Source organism: Podarcis pityusensis, assembly GCF_964106645.2.
Source record: "Podarcis pityusensis genome assembly, chromosome: Z".
NCBI classification, from domain to species: domain Eukaryota; kingdom Metazoa; phylum Chordata; class Lepidosauria; order Squamata; family Lacertidae; genus Podarcis; species Podarcis pityusensis.
In genome coordinates, this window is record NC_138044.1 from 36,071,160 (window position 1) to 36,091,697 (window position 20,538).

At 42.2% G+C, this 20,538-nt stretch overlaps 2 long non-coding RNA genes across 2 annotated transcripts; both read left to right on the top strand.

Moving 5' to 3' along the window:
- Window positions 1-3,031: 3,031 nt before the first annotated feature.
- LOC308468383 lies at window positions 3,032-3,938 on the top strand. The gene is made up of 2 exons (XR_013981622.1): window positions 3,032-3,099; window positions 3,306-3,938. It is a non-coding gene; the product is annotated as an uncharacterized lncRNA (long non-coding RNA).
- A 2,860-nt stretch (window positions 3,939-6,798) lies between these two features.
- On the top strand, window positions 6,799-14,115 carry LOC308468362. The gene is made up of 3 exons (XR_013981588.1): window positions 6,799-7,057; window positions 8,070-8,774; window positions 13,521-14,115. It is a non-coding gene; the product is annotated as an uncharacterized lncRNA (long non-coding RNA).
- The last annotated feature ends 6,423 nt before the right edge of the window (window positions 14,116-20,538 follow it).

Consider the following 20,538-nt stretch of genomic DNA (forward strand, 5'->3'; position numbering starts at 1 on the left):
TGGTTCCACATCTTGTTGGGCATTTGGCCTTCTGCTCTAACAGTCCCAATGGGCATCAGCTGCCACTTTATGGGATTGAGATTATTTTACCACTGAGAGATGGGTAAGAGTGCTGTGCATGTTGTTCTTTCCATTAAACAACTCACCAGTAAACTGCAGCCAGCTCTGCTACCCTCACTTCCTAATCTGAAGGTACTGAAAGAGTATCAAGTTGCAGCACAAAGGGCTTGAGGTATAGAATTGGTGGCGGGGGGGGGGGGGAATAACACGTGCAGTGTGATCTTCAAGAGGCAATGAAAACAAGGGCACTTTTCATGAATTTTGGTTCATTTTTTTAGAAAAAGGATGTGATTAGACAGTGCCCGAAATACCTGGAAATATTTGGGAAGCTGGGTTCTAACATTGGTCAGGCTCAGAACATGTCTGGTGGTACTAAATAAACTGCATAGTTTAGTTTTTAGCGTATTGCTGGTTTTAATTTTTAAAATGTTTTAATTGTTTTTACTAATAATTGTACTTTCTTTCTTTCTTTTTGTAAACTGCCTTGATGTTTTCTGCAGTCAATTAGATTGCCTTATTTGAAATATATAAAAATGATAGATACAGGGAATGCAATTTCTGGACTTCCGGGTAGCCACGCTATGGTGGGTCTGATAGTTCCATCAGACATGACTTCACAGAGCATCGGGGGGAAGCGCTAAGATGAAGCGCAGGCCCCAAAAAACTCAGAAGGCAATCTGAGGTGTCAAGGGGTCCTGCTATCCATGAAAGGGCATCTCCAAAGTTCTGATCCCTGCCTTAGTGCCGAAAGGTGCTGGGAGCGGAGGGGAAGAGGTGAAAGCTGGCAGATTAGACAACAACGCGACTGCAAAAGTGAAGTTCTCCGAACCAGCCTTACAGCGGTCGACTTCTCCAAAAGATTGGAGTTGACAACACAGCACAGGTGAGGAATACTCAATTTTACCAATTTGACAAAAACGGGAGTTTAAAAAGGAAGTTCGCTCCCGTCTATGGGCGTTATATTATGCATGTGAACTCTTACAAGGGAAGAGACTGAAGTCTACTGTGTAACTGAAGTCTAATGAGTAACAAGGATTAAATGATTCTACACAGCTTTCTTTAAAACCAATCTTGATTTTCAACGTTTTTCCTTTAATAATGAACTTGACATGAACTAGAATTGAACTTGAGATATGATTTTAACTTGACTTGGACTTGAATTTGAACTGGAGACAGATTGCAACTTTAATATACAGAGGAGTGCTTTGAATTCCCTCTCTGAAAGAGAGACAAGATTGACTCTCTGAGACTATACTCTTGAAGAAGAACCTCTGATCTTAGAGAGCATTGAAAATATATAATTGGGGAATGATTATATATTTTAGCTGGTCAAGCTTCAAGATTGAAAGAAGAGGATTACAATATCTGTCTGCAAAAACAAAAACAAAAATTTAGATTTAAATTAAGTTGATGGTTATAACATTTACTTGTATTGGACACTAAAACTATATTGATTTATATTGACGTAAAGATTTGAACATAATTTTTTTTTCCTTCCTAAAATTGTATTTGAGACTAACCTTAGTAAGTGGGGGGGGGGGGGAGGGAAGTGATGGAAGGCTACTAAAACCTTGTTCTTTCCCAAGCTTAGCAAAGTAGCCTTGACAAAGTGGTGATAAGGGTAAAAACAACATTGTTCTTGGTAGGAAAGGTCACTTTGTTTTGGAACCTAATTTCTATACAGGAAATGGGAAATTGGGGAAGTATTTAAGAAGTGTACAATAGGCCCCTCTTCTCAATAGATTTGAAATTGCAGAGGAAAAAATTCTAATATTATAGCAAGCCAAAAAGGTCTTTATACAAGAAGCCATGAGATTTGAACTTCATGATTTGTTCTCAGAATTTAAAAAAGAATTGACCAGCAGGCATGTCCAAAGTAAATTTCAAGTCCTTATTCCGGCCCACTATTCGGTTTAATTCAGCCCCTGTGTGGCCTTCACAGATATTGGCACAACTTGTGTGTGTATGTTTTGGCTGCTGAGCTGTGCTCACCATTGTGAGGGCTGAGGGGGTGATGGTGATGCCTCCCCAGCTGCTGCCATTGTCTGTGGGTTGACTGTGATGTGACAAAAACATTTGTCAGCTGAGCGGGTATAAATGTGGGCCAAGGCGCAAGCCTCGGCAGTTGCCCTCCCCAGAGAGAAATGGGCAGCTCGGTGGCACTCAGCCCAGGTGGTCTCCTGCCTGTGGCGGCAAGCTGGCAAGCGGAAGGAGGCAATCGCCCGGTGCTGGGATGCTGTGGAGCAAGGAGAAGGCAAGTACAAAGTTTACTTGCTGGTGGGATCACTACTTGAAGGCGACTGATACCCAGCTCTAAAGCTGGTTGATGTCTGGCAATGGACCTGGCGAGGCTGCAGCTGGTGGATGGTTGTCAGAAGAGTTTGCATTCAGGCTAGTGGAAGCCATGAGGCTACGCCGGCTGAGATGGATGCAAACTGGTTTGGAAGCCTTGTTTGTGAACAGGCAGCCAAACAGGAGGAGTCTGAGGGGACGCTGTCGGATGGGGGCCATCTTACTCACCTGTTTGCCTTTGCCTTATAGGGATGTCTGGAGCCAGTGAGGTTTTTCCCAAGTCCAGCCTTTAAAGTCATGGAGAGAACTGCAGGACGTCCCTATTTACATCGAAGAAATGAACGTGAAATACTGTCAGTGAGCAATGGACAAGGCCGTGGCCATACCTGAGAGAAGGAGCTTTGAAGGGAGACTGCAGGTGGACAACTGCTGCATTGCAAGTGATGGGGCAGTGGGGACCAAGAAGAAAATCAGGGAGGAAACATTAGGCCACATTAGGAGCACCGTCCATTGAAAGTGCTATGAAGACACTTTGAACAGGAATGGCTTCCCCTCAGGGATTCTGGGAACTGTAGGTGGTTAAGGGGACGGAGAGTTGCTAGGGTGGTTCAGGATTAGGGCTAGGGTTAGAGTTAGGGGTAGGGTAGGGGAAGGGGAAGGGTTCCCTTGTCAGGGAACGCTGGGAAGTGTAGTTCTGGTTAAGGGTTAAGGGTTAGCGTTAAGGTTAGAGTTAGGGTTAGCGTCAGGGTAGGGGTAGGATTCGGGTTCCCTTCTTGCCAGGGAACTCTTGGAATTGCAGCTCTGGTTAAGGGTTCACCTTAGGGTTAGTGTCAGGAGTAGGGGTAGGAGAAGGATTTGGTTTCCCTTCTTGTCAGAGAACTCTGAGAATTGTAGCTCTAGTTAGGGGTTAACCTTAGGGTTAGAGTTAGGGTTAGCGTCAGGGGTAGAGGTAGGGTTGGGGTAGGGTTCCCTTCTTGCCAGGGAACTCTGGGAATTGTAGCTCTAGTTAGGGGTTAAGGGTTAGCATTAGAGTTAGAGTTAGGGTTAGCGTCAGGGGTAGGGGTAGGGGTAGGGGTAGGGTTCCCTTCTTGCCAGGGAACTCTGGGAATTGTAGCTCTAGTTAGGGGTTAAGGGTTAGCATTAGAGTTAGAGTTAGGGTTAGCGTCAGGGGTAGGGGTAGGGGTAGGGTTCCCTTCTTGCCAGGGAACTCTGGGAATTGTAGCTCTAGTTAAGGGTTAAGCGTTAGCATTAGGGTTAGAGTTAGGGTTAGCCTCGGGTAGGGGTAGGGTTCCCTTCTTGGCAGGGAACAGGGGGTCCCCTAACAACTGTCCGCACCCTTTTCCAACTATAGCTCCCAGATTCTTTGGGGGAAGAAGCCATGAGTGTTTAAAGTGGCTTCATAGCGTGTTAAATGGTGTGGATGTGGCCCTGGCCTCCCTCACCCCACTGCCTCTTATTACTGAGGAATCGAAAGGACTTCCCCATTCAAATCGCTTGGAAACAGGAAACAGGAAGAAAAAAGACTTTTTCTCATACCATTTCGAAATGTCTTAACTTGAAATGCCAATAAAGGTTATTGTATTGTGTTGTGTTGTGTTGTGTTGTATTCTATTATGATTAACATGGGAAGTGGAATGGTAAAATGCTAATGAGGTGGACACAATACTTCTGTAAACTGGCATGTCCCTTGTTGTGGGCATGGAAGGAGGGACTTGCGGCCGGACAAGCCACTGATCTTGGGTTAGCCAATTGCAAGTTTGTATAATAAAAAACTTTTCTAATTCACCCATTTTGTCCAGATCACTTTATTTGAAAGGATGCAAAGACCTTAAGTCAAAGTGATTCTTCCTGTAAAATGTCTTTTAAGCCCATTAATGCTGAATGATTACAGAGCCTTTCCTTACATTGAAGCAAAGGGGTATAATTTCAGTGTATGTAAGGCAGAAGAATCGTTATATTAACTGCCTGTTTAGGGCTCCTAGGCCTAAAGTAAGTTTCCTGCAGTTCAGCTCTGAAAATACTTCCTTGTGTCTTGCTCTCAGCCCCAGCAGCTGATTTTCAGGGGGGAGCCAGGTTCAGTTGAGTAAGGATAAACAATGAAAACGAGGTGTTTGGTCTTGCATAATGTCACCGTTTGGATACAACTTGAGCTGTTAAAAGGTTTAAGCGCTTGTTCTGGGAGTTCAAAAGCATTCAATGCAATCCAGAGAAGAATTAAGCCTTGCTTGAGTCCACTGAAATAAAAACCTAAAACGGAGCACTTCAGATGGGCAGGATATAAATAAATTATTATTATTATTATTGGCTTTCACAAAATGTTCTTTCACATTCTCAAATGACCAAGACCTAAAGGAAAACAAAAGCTTTGTTTGGGCTTCAATGTTTAAATACTCAATGAGCTCACACTTCCTGCTTTTCTTCCATGACGATTGGCTATGCCAATTACAAAGGAGCCATTCCATGCTGGTAATTCAGGATAATATGGGAGTAATTATCCCTCCAACCCTCCCAGGGTTGGGGGGGGGCACTCCAACCGCAGATCGTCCTGATACCTGCTGTCCATCCAGAAGGAAGAGGGGACAGGGGCAGCTGTGTGTAAGTCACACAGTTGTGGCAACTATCCAAAGCTGGCCCCATGAGCAAAGAACTTTTTTAAGATAAAAATTCGGACTTAACGGGCATGCTCTGAACCAGCGGAGATAAAATAACTTGCTGATTTAATCAGCCACTGAGAAGGATTTGATCTGGGGAAAGACTTTTGTCAGGACCAAAACAAAATGGCTTGAAATACGTAAGTGGATGCTATCTTAATTAAGAAACGGACTGTGTGAAATTTTGACTATGATTCTGGCAATGATCATTAAGGGAAAGCTATTGTTTCAGTGTGGAGGCATCATCTTATTAACAGCTGGAAGGAGGCCAAGGCAGAGTTTTGGATAATTGCCCAGGATTAATGGTGGACTATGACACGGGTGGTGCTGTGGTCTAAACTACTGAGCCTCTTGGCCTTACCGATCAGAGGGTCAGTGGTTCAAATCCCCACAACAGGGTAAGCTGCTGTTGCTCAGTCCCAGCTCGTGCCAACCTAGCAGTTTGAAAGCACTCCCAAAAGTGCAATAGGTACCACAACAACAGGAAGGTAAACGGCCTTTCCATGCACTGCTCTGGCTTCGCCAGAAGTGGCTTAGTCATGCTGACCACATGACCCGGAAAAACTGTCTGCGGACAAACGCCGTCTCCCTCGGCCTGTAAAGCGAGATGAGCTCTCGTGGCTCAGTTCCAATCCCCACAATGGGGTGAGCTGCTGTTGCTCAGTTCCAGCTCCTGCCAACCTAGCAGTTTGAAAGCACGCCCAAAAGTGCAAGTAGATATAAAGATACTGCTCTGGCGGGAAGGTAAACAGTGTTTCTGTGCGCTGCTCTGGTTTTGGTGTTCCTTTGCACCAGAATTGGTTTATTCATGCTGGCCACATGACCCAGAAAAACTGTCTGCGGACAAACGCCGGCTCCCTCATCCTGTAAAGTGAGATGAGTGCCGCAACCGCAGAGTAGTCTGCGACTTAACTGGACTTAACTGTCAGGGGACCTTTACTTTTTTTTATGACGCAGTTAAAATATCTCTGTGTGTAGAAAATGGAAAAAATATTAAAATGGAAAACTTAATAAATATTATATTCAAAAATAAATAAATAAAATAAATACTCAATGACCTGCCTTTCAAATAAGTGGAAATGAAGCAGCTGGTTGCCATGGTGAAATTATGATGATACTGTCACTCTGTAGTGGCAGTGCTGAAGTCCTAAGTCAGATTCAAGGGGAAATTTCCCCCCAAGGCCCTGCCTACCAGCTAACAGTGAAGCAAGGTTTTCCAGTAAAACATGAAATGGTGCACACGCTACATCTTGTTTGGGCACTTAGTTCATAACTTTTCTGTTAGTTAAATAATAATAATATTTTATTAGTTATCCCCAGCTACTATGGGCAGCTTCTAGCAAAATATGAAAAATAATGTCAAACATAAAAAACTTCCTGATACAGGCTGCCTTCAAGTATCTTATTAAAGTTCTGTAGTTCTTCATCTCCTTACCATCTGACAGTGGGGGGGGGCATTCCACTGGGAGGGCACCGCCACTCAGGAGGCCCTCTGCCTGGTTTCCTTTAACCTCTTTTCTCGCAGTGACGGAACCGCCAAAAGGCCCTCGGAGCTGGACCTCAGTGTCCGGGCTGAACGATGGGAGTGGAGACGCTCCTTCAGGTTACTGGGCTGAGGCCATTCAAGGCTTTAAAGGTCAGCACCAACGCTTTGAATTGTGCTTGGCAACACTGTTGGGTTGAAATAACGACAGACGAGTAGCAAGTGTCATGTGAGAGGCATCTCTCGAGCAAGCCCCAAGGAGACTCTTTTATTGAATATTACAACATTGCCACAGGTGCGCTCATTGCTGATTGGTTGACACAAACACAAAGCAACTTGTTGCTGATTGGTTAACACAAGTACAAAGCAAAGGTTACATATAGGCATTAATCACCAATAGATTAAAGGCTGGGAAAGGGAGCACAGAACTAGACAGGCATGAAACCTCCTAATTAAATTATAACTAGTGATTGATATAGCAAGACTAAAACAATTACTAATGATTGATCATAACATGAAAGAATATAATAATCGCGTTCCGTAGATGTGGTCAACTATGCATTAAGAACAGGTCAGAGTATAATGTTTTCATGACCTTAATATGAACTGAACATCCTAGGGAGATGAGGGAATGTCTTGGTATTTAGAACGGGTTGTGCAGCATGTGCAGAAGCAGAGAAAAGCTTAGAAGCAAGACTTCCCATCATGCCAGAGAAAAACTTAGAAGCAAGACTTCCCATCATGCCACAGTCATGTGCAGAAGCAGAGCTTCCCTTCATCTCCCTCTTTCTTTTCTTGTTTGCGAGGTGTTCTGGGTGAATAAGACAAAAATACTTCGGGATACGTGGTATGCCAGCGCATGCCCGAAATAAGTTCGCCAGGGTTGACGGGACAAAAATACTTCGGGATACGTGGTATGCCAGCGCATGCCCGAAATAAGTCCGTCCACATCTCCCCTAATGTTTACTGTTGGTGCTGCCATTTCGCAAAATAGGCAGCAGTGATTTTATTGGGTGGCTGAGGGGGAGAGAGAAGCCGAGACAAAAGACTTATGAGTCCAGGAATGCATTGGAGGAAGCAACATAGCAAAATTAATATACATATAATGACAATGGCATATTGAAAGAGATTACGAAGCCAAGTCAGGTTTGGCAACCAAGCGGTAAGCCACTGGGTGAAAGAATCCCAGAGGCCAGAAAATCCAACGTCCTGTTTAATGTGGTGTGTAAGATTTTGCAAATGAGAGATTTGGCTTTGAATGGCTTTAGAATTATCAGTAATATTGAAACAACACATGTCGGCCACTTGTTCACGGCCATAATGATGAAGCATCAATAAATAATCGACAGCAGCGCGGTTTTGCAGAAGGCCATGCTGGAGTTCACTCCGTTCTTTATGGGAGCCTTTAGGACTGGTGCTATATGGTCCCAGTTGCCACTCCCAGGCCCCAGTCCAGTTGCCGCATTCTGGATTAGTTGTAGTTTCTGAGGCACCTTCAAAGGTAGCCCCATGTAGATCGCATGGCATTAGTCCAAGCAGGAGATAATGCTTGTCATCCTAAGAGCTGTGCTTCTCTCTTCCAGTTCTATGTGGTGAAAGTGGACTATGACAAGCTGAAAAAGGAGCGCCCAGATTTCAGAAGAGCAAATGTTCTCCCTCTACAAGCTGCAAAAGTTGAAGTGGTTTAGGTCTTCCAGAAGCTACCCGCACAACTCATACACTTAAATCATCCAGCAAATCTTAAAACTGATTGCACAATGAGCTTAAGTTAGGCATGTCCAAAGTCCGTTTTGGGGGCCCAAACCGGCATGTCGGTTGGTTTAATCTGGCCCCTGTGGCAGTTTATTTCCTGGGGTAAAAAACCTCAACAACTTCAATTCTAAAAAAAGGTTAACACCTTCGGTTGGCCCTTTGGTCGGCCCTCACAGCCCTTCACTTCATCAAATCTGGCCCACTTTGAGAAAAGTTTTGACACCACTGAAGGGTTAAAGTCAAAGAGTTCAAGAGAAGCAGAGAAGGGGGTGCTGAATGTTAGCAGTTTCATTCTCTCCTGTGATGCAGAGTGTGTGTGACTACTGGATCACATGCTCTGTGTTGACATTCTTTGGAAGCTGGGAATGGAAGGAACTGTGTGCCATTTCCGTCTTCTTTGTTCTTTGTTCTTTTCTGTTGTTCTCTCATGGAGGGCCCCCCCATGCTGCTTCCGTTGGAAAAGGGGCGTGGTTTAAGTAGCCCGGTCGCCTTTCCCATTCCCACTGTGCCCTGCCCCTTTCCCTGCAAGGGTTCAGGTGAGTTCAAAATGCCTTGGGGCGCAGCAAGCTTGGGGAGGGGCTGTGGGGAGGATGCAATGCCAGTGGGATGATGGAGGGGGAGATAGCAGGCAGGGAAGCTGCTGGGCAGGTGGGGGAGGGAAAGAGACCCTCCCTCCAAAAAATGAAGGGAGGTGGGTGTGCATCTGAGGTCCCTCCCCGCATTTTGAGTATTCCAAATAGCAATATGGATACTATAAACACATGCAGAAAGACAAACGTTTCCTCAATTTCAGCTGAGTTTCTTGCAATCCAGGGGGTTGGACAACCTATTTCTTAATAGGTTTAATTGGGTTTAGTGCTTTTGATGGGGCAGTGGGGAGAGAGAAGAAAATGAGGGAGGAAACATTAGGCCACATTAGGAGCACCGTCCATTGAAAGTGCTATGAAGACGCTTTAAACAGGAATGGCTTCCCCTCAGGGATTCTGGGAACTGTAGGTGGTTAAGGGGATGGAGGGTTGTTAGGGTGGTTTAGGATTAGGATTAGGGTTAGGGTTAGGGTTAGAGTTAGGGTTATGGTTGGGTTAGGGTAGAGTAGGAGTAGGGTTCCTTCTTGCCAGGGAACTCTGGAATTGTAGCTCTAGTTAAGAGGCAGGGGTAGGGGTAGGGGTGGGGTTCCCTTCTTGCCAGGGAACTCTGGGAATTGTAGCTCTGGTTAGTGGGCAGGGTTAGGGTTCCCTTCTTGCCAGGGAACACTCTGAATTGTAGCACTAGTTAAGGAATAAGGGTTAGCATTAGGGTTAGAGTTAAAGTTAGACTCAGGGGTAGGGATAGGGTTCCCTTCTTGGCAGGGAACAGGGGGTCTCCTAACAACTCTCAGACCCTTTTCAAACTATAGCTCCCAGATTCTTTGGGGGAAGAAGCCATGAGTGTTTAAAGCGGCTTCATAGCGCGTTATATGGTGTGGATGTGGCCCTGACCTCGCTCACCCCACTGCCTCTTATCAATGAAGAATTGAAAGTTAATGGCAATTGTGAATTCACATGATGTGAATTGTGAATTGTGAATTATGATTCACAATAATTATGAATTATTATTTACGATCTACGATTCATGATATTTATGAATTATGAATTCCGATTCATGATTTTCAAAGCATGATATTTATGAACTATGAATTATGAATTATGAATTACAATTAATATTTATGAATTATGATTTACAATTCATGCTATTTATGAATCACGAATCATGAATTATGAATCACTATTTATGATTCACGATTCATGATTTAGGATTCATGATATTTCTGAATTATGATTTAGGATTCATGATTTAGGATTCATGATATTTATGAATTATGAATTGTGATTTATGATTACGATTCATGATATTTATGAATTATGAATTGCCATTAACTTGAAATGCCAATAAAAGTTATTGTATTGTATTGTGCTGTGTTGTATTCTATTATGATTAACATGGGAAGTGGAATGGTAAAATGTTAATGAGATGAACACGATACTTCTGTAAACTGGCACGCCCCTTCTTGTGGGCGTGGAAGGAGGGACTTGCGGCTGGACAAGCAACTTTATAAGATGTTTTTCCTGATGAAGATGTGCCTGATCTTGGCTTACCCCATTTGCAAATGTGTGTAATAAAAAACTTTCCTAATTCACCCATTTTGTCCAGGTCACTTTATTTAAAAGGATCCATAGACCTAAGTCAAAGTAAACAGTTTATTTATTTCTCACAAAGGGCAAAATAAATAAATAATACCAATCCCTCAACTACAAAAAGCAAAGTTCTTGCAGCAGTGTAAAAACTAACAGATTTGGGGAAAACCTTTTTTAAATGGTACGGTCAGGTGGCCTTGGTGGGTGCTAAGGAGGGTTTCTGAGGGTGCCATGGAGTCCACATGCCACACGTGTCATGAGGGGAGGGGCTCATCAGTCATCATTTGTTTATTAATAAATGCACCCACCCTTGAGGCCTAGTTTCCTCAGCCCTGTCTGTGTATGGTCTCCTGTGATGTCACAAACAGACATAGCAGCTGAGGGGAAAGAGGCAGTTTCTTATTCTAGAATTTCAAACACAAGAGGGCAGGAGGGGGACATTTTTCAGCCCAGGGCCTGCATTTCCCTCCACACAACACTAGTCCAATGTACAAATGAATGGAGCAATGAAAGCAAGCCTTATCTTTGCAGAGGAAGCTGTTCAAGGAATGACATGCAGAAAGAAAGCACTAAACCCAATTAAACCTATTAAGAAATAGGTTGTCCAACCCCCTGGAATGCAAGAAACTCAGCTGAAATTGAGGAAACGTTTGTCTTTCTGCATGTGTTTAAAGTATCCATATTGCCATTTGGGCATGCTTTCAAACTGCTAGGTTGGCAGGAGCTGGAACTGAGCAACAGCAGCTCACCCCATTGTGGGGATTGGAACTGAGCCACGAGAGCTCATCTCGCTTTACAGGCCGAGGGAGATGGCGTTTGTCCGCAGACAGTTTTTCCGGGTCATGTGGTCAGCATGACTAAGCCACTTCTGGCGAAGCCAGAGCAGTGCATGGAAAAGCCGTTTACCTTCCTGTTGTTGTGGTACCTATTGCACTTTTGGGAGTGCTTTCAAACTGCTAGGTTGGCAGGAGCTGGGACTGAGCAACAGCAGCTTACCCTGTTGTGGGGATTTGAACCGCTGACCCTCTGATCGGCAAGTCCAAGAGGCTCAGTGGTTTAGACCATAGCACCACCCGTGTCATAGTCCACCATTAATCCTGGGCAGTTATCCAAAACTCTGTCTTGGCCTCCTTCCAGCTGTTAATGAGATGATCTCTCCACATTGAAACAATAGCTCCATCAGGATTTCCTTTCATCTTTCCTTTAATGATCATTGCCAGAATCATAGTCAAAATTTCACACAGCCCATTTTGTAATTAAGATAGCATTCACTTACGTATTTCAAGCCATTTTGTTTTCGTCTTGACAAAAGTCTTTCCCCAGATCAAATCCTTCTCAGTGGCTGATTAAATCAGGAAGTTATTTTATCTCCACTGGTTCAGAGCATGCCCGTTAAGTCCGAATTTTTATCTTAAAAAATGTGTCCTTTGCTCATGGGGCCAGCTTTGGATAGTTGCCACAACTGTGCGACTTACACACAGCTGCCCCTGTCCCCTCTTCCTTCTGGACGGATAGCAGGTATCAGGACGATCTGCAACCTGGGAGGGTTGGAGGGATAATTACTCCCATATTATCCTCAATTACCAGCATGGAATGGCTCCTTTGTAATTGGCATAGCCAATTGTCATGGCAGACAAATAGGAAGTGCGAGCTCATTGAGTATTTAAACACTGAAGCCCAAACAAAGCTTTTGTTTTCCTTTAGGTCTCAGTCATTTGAGAACATGAAAGAACATTTTGTGAAAGCCAATAATAATAATAATAATAATAATAATAATAATAATAATAATTTATTTATATCCTGCCCATCTGAAGTGCTCCGTTTTAGGTTTCTATTTCAGTGGTCTCAAGCAAGGCTTAATTCTTCTCTGGATTGCATTGAATGCTTTTGAACTCCCAGAACAAGTGCTTAAACCTTTTAACAGCTCAAGTTGTACCTAAACGGTGACATTATGCAAGGCCAGACACCTCATTTTCATTGTTTATCCTTACTCAACTGCACCTGGCTCCCCCCTGAAAATCAGCTGCTGGGGCTGAGAGCAAGACACAAGGAAGTATTTTCAGAGCTGAACTGCAAGAAACTTACTAGGAGCCCTAAACAGGCAGTTAATATTATGATACTTCTGCCTCACACACACTGAAATTATACCCCTTTGCTTCAATGGAAGGAAAGGATCTCTAATCATTCAGCTTTAATGGGCTTAAAAGACATTTTGCAGGAAGAATCACGAGTCAATGGCAGAAACTTAGGGATCTATCATGCTTATTCAGTCAGAGTTTAGAAGATTGAACTGGAGAGGAGAGTGAAGAATCATAGAAGGGACCCAAGGGTCATCTAGTCCAACCCCAAAATGCTGTGATCACATACCCCAGGCCTTCCAAACCTGAAGCTTATTATTCCTCCCACCAAATGGTCTTTATTATTATTATTATTACTTGCCCTTCAGCCATAGATGTCAGGGATGGGGCTGGTGGAAGTTGGAGTCCCAACAATCTCTGCTGGACACCAGACTCCCCATCCCTGGCCTATAGGATAACCAGCATCATAACCCTAGTTAAGTATTTCATACCATACCTTGTACTGGTCATTGGGTCCCAGCTTGTTCCAAGGCTCTGGGTTGCTCTTTTTGTCCCAGCCAGGCAGAAAAATGTGACAAGAGGCAGACAGCAAGGAGCACATCTGTGTAAGAAGAAGAAAAAATACTAAACAGACAATAAATACTGTGAGTATGGCAGCCTCTCAAATGGAGAAAAATGTGAATTCACTGGCACAGGTGATGGGACAATTTAAAGAACTGAATGTTAAAACCACTGAGGTGGAACAAGAAGAGGTGTGAGGTTTGAGGCAAATACGGGGGAAACAAAAGGTGGTGGTAGATGAAACCAGCACCTCGTGGGAATTGCTCTGGGGTGCCATGGCTATTTTGGAAATGAAACAGGAAAGGAGGGTGACTCGTTTGAGAGGCTACTATATGTGGTGGCAATGTAAGGTTATTTTAAAAGCTTTGATAATGATATAGAATGATTTGAAGAAAATTCTTAAAATAACCTTTGTTAAAAAAAATGGAAGCCTTGACACTGGTTTATCAAGGATTAAATGTTTTCATAGAGCAGAAGAATTTCCTCCTGTATCTGATAGCAGCTGCTCAGCCATGATCATCCCAGAATTTGAAAAAGAAGAAGCCCCCACCAAAGAAGATAAAGAAGATTGGTAAAGCAAATTAATGGACTATGCAGAATTGATTAATTAATTAGAAACCCAACAAAATAAGAGGACAATAATTTGAAAAATGTGAAATATTTATTGCATATTTCCATAGCACTGTGTACACTATTATACATTAGCAGAAATTTGAAAAACACTTGTAATATGATGAATAATGTATAAAACTGGAAATTATTGTGAATTGAAGATATTAAGGACGTGCATGAACAAATGTAAAACAAAAGAACCAAGAAGGGGAGTGGAGGGAAGTCAAGGAATTTTAGAAATCTCATCTTTGCGAGTTGTTATGGATTGCATATATAGTTGATCTAAGGATTATGGTATGGTTATTTTTATGTGGTATTTTTTGTTATATCACATAAAACACTATTTTTAAAAAAGGAATGCAATTTCTCATGTATCAACTGTTCTCCTGGAGACAAATATACTGCTATCTTGGGAAACGTTCATCAAGCAAGGCATTTGTCTTGTCCAAAAATAACTTGTACTCATATGCAAGATAATTGACCATTTTGTTTCTAGTGAAATAAAATTTCTTAAAAGAAAGGAATAACTTTGATGTTTGTTTGTTGTTATCTCTTTAACCAGAAAGTATTCAGTGCAGCCAGTATAGTTAAAATAAGATGGGGGGAAATGGTGTGTGGGTGTTTATCTATCTATCTTTAAATGAGAAGTGTACATTTCACATTTTGTTGTTTTTATTTTGCCATGTTGATGAGTGTGTGTATGAGGGAGAGAATGCATTCAGAAAACTTTGGGCTATACCAGCAGACATATTGATGATTCTTTGGACATATTAGACAAAATTTCCACACAATGCTCTGAAGTCCCCCAGAGGGACTTCAGGGTCTGCTGCAGGCAATGCTGGATGGCAGAGATCGGTCGTCTCGAGTGACCCAATTGCTGTGAGGAGAAGGGAAGGTGGCGAAGGCAACACACCTACGAAACCCTCCCTGAAGGTTTTAGTTTGGGTTCTGGAGGGTCCAGGAGTGTTGGTGAACCCTCTCACGAAGTTCTCAGCTCTGGAGGGAGCTGAAAGGGCTCCAGGATTGAACGCAGACACACGCTGAGAACGAGACCACACAGCAAAAAACTTTGAGATCCATCATCAAAGCGGTGACCTCTGTAAAATAAAAGGATCAGGAACCAATTCGAAAGGTTAAAAGGATATAATTTTTTGATTATGAGATAATTTGAGCCACACCAGGGAGGAAAAAAGGAGCCCCCCCCCTCCCCAGACATGGGTATAGAACTGCATGAAATAAAATCTTCTGGGGAAACAAAAGAATAAAGAATAGATATCTACCCGCTAATGTGTTTGAACACAAGAATACCAGTAAATGAACTGAGTTAAGACTGTACAAGATTTGATGCTCCCCCCCCATTTTATTTTTGAAAGTATCTTCTGGGAAGTCCACCAAACTGCAATTGGAAAAGTTATTTTGAGCAGTGGGAAAATGAAAAGACGACCTGGATTTTATTATTTATAGAACTGAGGTTTATGAATATCTTTCCCCCCCTTTCCCTTTGCTTTCCATTTCCATGTGATTTAAGAGACAGATATCACAAGTATAGATTTTAGAACTTTAATATTGGGAAGTGCCAGGATTAGAACTGTTTGGGGGGGGGGGGACTGACACTATCTAAAGAAAGCTGATAACACCACAGCAGTTGAAAATATAACAACAGATATTAAATAATTATCTCATAAAACATTAGAATTGGAGAAAACAGTGCAAGAATTAAAGCTCAAAACCTCAAATTTAGAAAAATCTTCTAAGAAAGTACACAGTGAGGTAAGAGAAGCAAAGAGAGAGCAAGAAAGGATGAAAGAAGATATGGAAGCGGTAGGTACTTCATGAACAGACACTGGATGCAATGGCCATTTTAGAATTAAATCCAAAAGAACTGGTTCTTTGATTGAGCGGCATTCCAGAAGATTTGACAGTAGAATTGAGTGAAACAACAATAATAAAAGAACCTACTAATTTGATTGAATTGGGAGAAGATGAGGTCAGTACAGGTGTGGACAAATTTTTTGAGTAAAAGCAAAGTATGCAAAAGCAAAAAACAAAAACAAAAAAGCTGCCAGGTGACGGTATGGTAACTTTTAATTCAAAAAGAGTTAAAGACAGAGGAATAAAAATGCATTATCAGAAAAATCTTCAGATTGATGGTCACCTTTGGAAGCCATAGCAGTGAAAAGGAAAAATATGATGGAAAATTGGGCAACTTACAGAAATTTCTTGAGAGAAGAAGGTGGAGAATTTAAATTAAAAGAATGTAAGGATTTATCAGAGATGTTAACAACATGGTTACAATATCATCATCTGAATGAAGTATTTTAAAAGGATATAAAGCGGGGGTTGGGGGAACAAACATCACAACTAGAAAGTGATCTGTAATGTTAAAGTGATATCTAAAATATATAAGATGTTATTGGAATGGAAGACAAAGAATGAACATGTGAAATCTTTAGTGATACACTGGGCAATAGATATTGGTCATAATATCAGTGGTGGAGCTTCATGCTCCAGCACCGGGGGGCAGAGAGCAGGCTGGGGTGGGGCTGGCGCATGTCCCAGGGGTGAGGCGCATCACCCGTAGGGGTGTGGCGCACATCCTGGGGGCATGGTGTACTACCCATAAGGGCATGGCACCCAGTGTGTGTGGGGAGCTGTGATGGCACCCCACCAGGATCGCGCTGCCAGGGGCGGTGCGCTCCCCCCGCACGCCTCTTCCTCCGCCAGTGCATAATATAGAAATGGATGCATGGGAACATTTATGGAATGTGGATATAAAATTTACAGCATGTTATAGTTTAAGGGAAAACTATATGGAAATGTTATATAGATGGTACATAACACCTAGTAGATTGGCTAAAATATATAAATCCAAATTCAGTATGTGCTGGAAATGTAAAGAGAAAGAAGGTACCTTTTTTCATATGACTTATAATGAGGTTAAAATTTACTGGGAAATGATATATTATGAACTGAAAAATATGTTTAAGGTCATATTTATTTTAAAAACCAGAAGCTTTTCTTTTGGGAATTATGAGATCAGAACCACCTAAACAGTATAGAAATGTATTTATGTATGCAACCACAGCTACAAGAATGTTATTTGCCCAAAAATGGAAAGAAGAAGAGGTCCCAAGGAGAGAAGAATGGATACAGAAGTTAATGGGCTACGCAGAAATGGTGAAACTTATTGGGAGAATAAGAAATCAAGATAACAATTTTTAAAGAAAGGAATGGAAATGATTTATTGAGTATTTACAAACAAACTGTAAACAGATTAAGACATTGACAGGAATAATGTAAAAACCTGCAGTTTCAATATACATATAGGATACATACGGGAATAGATATATAGAGGTAATTTGGAGTATGCAGGAAGATGAAAATAAATGTAAAGAACCACATAAAGAGAGGGAAGAGAGTTAGAGGTTTAAATCTTAAAATTATGATTGAATAATTGTGAGATTATATATATATTCCATTTATATATATTCCAACAATTATTATATATTATTATATATAAATGAGAATTGCCCCAGAGGAGAGTACTTATTTAAAGTCAATCCTGGAAATGTACATTCCCTGAGTGACAAAATTATGGCTTTCCATAATGATGGGAGGTGTGAACTCCCAGTCTTGCTGCTGGCTTCAAAATAGGATCAGACAAATTCATGTGTGATAGGGCTATTAATGGCTACTAGCCTTTATGACTAGCACTCTGCCCCCACAGATGGGGGAAGTATTGCTTCTGAATACCACCTGCTGGATACCGCACCACAGCAGGGGAACCTGCCCTTGTGCTCTGGTCATGCTTGTGGGTATCGTCTCTCGCAGTGGTCAGCCAGATGCCTGCAGGAACATGATCCTGGTCTAGATGGACCACTGTGCTGTTCTTAAGAGCTGCATTCCAAATATGCATCCAGTCATGCAGCTTGTTGAGTGGCCTTGAGCAAGTCAGTATTTCAGTGTCTAAATTATTCTTAGAGGACTGTTGCTTATTTATCTATTATTATTATTATTATTATTATTATTATTATTATATCTCATATTTTCTCCAATAAACTTAAGGTGGTGTGCATGGTTCTCCCTTTCCACATCTTACCTTCACAACCCCCTACGCAGTCGGTCTGGATGAGATCTGGTGACTGTTCCAAGGCCCATCAGTAGGCTCTGTGGCTGAGTGCGACTCGAACCCTGTTTTCAGAGGCCCTAGTCCAACACTCTAACCACTACACTACACCAGCTGCTTAAGCTAAGAAGGGTGAGAAATGTGCCAGACAAACAAAATGTAGAAGAACACTCACTTGCGTTCCTCAAGCCAATGATATTAACAGGGTACAGGCGAAGAAGGATGAAAGGTGGCAATGAAACTGAGCAAAGAGATTGGGTGTTCTTGACACATGTCCATTTCATTGCTTCCTTTTTGCTCAAGAATTAAGAGCTACCTCAATCTACTCAAGAGCCATTTTGCTTAAAGAACACATTTGCAGTAGCTGCTAATACCCCACCAGTCATAATGTAACTAGTCACAACCATTATCTGCTGTAGTAATCTCATTACTGACTGCAAGCCAAGCAGCTGATGTTGGCAGAAAACAGCTCTCCGAGTTGACTAAATGGGATTTAGCAAATTGAATTTACTCAGGTAATGTTGTGACTTAATTTTTTTCTTCAGCATTTTAAAACTCATCTGCTTGTTACATAAGAAGAAAACATACTGAGAATCTCAAAATGCCTCTCTTAATCTTCAAGCAACAAGGAATCATGGTGATGGAATGTGTATTTTGTACCTGTTATTGATTCTACCATATCTATCACATTAAAGTGGGGGGTTTTTTTGTCTGAATACAGGATGGATTTCACTTACTTACATAGCTTACCTTTAAATTAGAAATGAAGCGTCTGTGGTGTGCTCTTTGAAGAATCCCATTTAGGAAGATATCACTCTCTGGCAACCATTTCTGATGTCCCCTGATTTTCCATGGTTCTAAAGCATGCAAGAGGTTCCATAGATTCAAATGCAAGCAGTCACCTTCCATAAATTGGAAGTACCAGTGGATTATGGGGTTAAGTGATGACACTTATGTGACCTCCTGGCAAGTGGTATCCTGCCAGTGTGTTTGCACAATGTTGACCTTCCAATCACCTTGATCCTTCCGCCATCCCACATAGTAAGCAGCAGTGACCCACCTGCTTGGAGATTAGTCAAGTGCCACTGCCCCACCATCCACTACTGGTTGGAAAAAAACAGGTTGGTGATGGGAGGTTGGTGGCAGAGCCAGTGTGCACACTGTCATGACTTCAGAGTCCTGTGGTGACTAGGACACAGAACTGGAGTCTACAGTTCTACCAGCTAAGCAGACAGATAAATCTAGTTCCTGCTCTAAGCCTGATGCTGGTGGTCAGGAAACTATTGGTCATGAAACTGTCTGGCAAGCAGGTGCACAGCATCATGATTGGAGACAGAATCTTCATGGGCTTGAGGAACCAAGTGTCTCCTACATTACCTCAGCAGAGGTGCACGAAGTACACCTACTTGGAGGATACATAATTCAGAAGAATCTATTTTCAGGCCAGAGGGATGACTGTTTAGGAGACTCTACTTCTTCTCAAGGACGCATAACCTACGAAAAGCGGACTGGTGCCCAAAGGCGGGGTATGTTGACAACGGGGCTGAATGGGGGGGGACGACCTTTTTTACTTTCCTTCTATGTGATTTACAAGAACCCCTCCTCATTAGAACCGTCGGCTGAACTGACCCCAGCAGGATGATTAAGGTCTGTGTGGAGATAAACTTTAACCAAAAGTATGCTTTATGGAGACCGAGAAGCAATAAGAGCTTTTGGGAATGGCGCAGCAATTAATTCGGAGTCACCATCTTGCCAAAGGATTTACAGCCGGGAGGAAGAACGGATTTGTTTTCAGACTGCATTCCTAGTGAATCTCCTCAGAGGTTTTGAGAAAGGAGGCAGATTGGTGAAGATTAATGATGCTAAGACTGTTTTGATGTATGGAAGTGATGTTATATGGAAAATGTCTGGACATGGCTACTGGATAAAAAAAATAATATCCATGCAGGATTACAAACTGTTCTAACCAGCTTGCGGAGACTATCAGAGGTCACAAAGAGAAAGGAAAAATATATGAAAATAACAACAAGAGATGTGGAAAAATAATAAGAAAGGACTGGATAGTACTGTGAACATCATAAGGTTAGATTTGTGGACATTAAAACAGCAGTAAGAAGCAAGAAGTTGATTGGATCCCTTCGGAACTTGAAATATGGGTACCCCCAACAAAAATTTAAAATTTGGCTGTGTAATTTGGAATTTATGTAATTTGGTTTGATTTGATGTGATTGGTCGGTTAATAAAAAATTATTCTTAAAAAAAAGAAAGAAAAGTGGAGTGGTGCCAGAGGCTTAAAAGGGCTTCACATCCTTCCTTTATCAAACAAAGCAAGTAGGCCCCCAATGACTATTCTCAGTGTTGCAGCCATCTGCCTTGCTCTGTTGTGTTGTAGGCTCCTCCATAACTCCAGAATAGGTACTCATCCCTACTACTCCCTCATATTTGTGGGATTCCCAGAGACATCTGTTGGCCAGTGTGAGAAAAAGATGTTGCATTAGATGAGCCATTGGTCTGCACCAGCAAGGCTCTTCTTACCTTCTAATGTGCAGGGAGTTAGAGCTAGAAAAGACTTTGGATGTCATCTAATTCAACTTTCTGCTCAATGCAGTGAAACTGCAATGAAACTGCTAAAATACAAGGTCTCACCATCTCCCAAGGCAGTCTGTTCCATTCTTAGCTTCTCTAATGTGTAGCTGAAATCTGCTTCCTTGCAATTTATAATTCCTTGATTCTAATCCTGCCCTCTGGA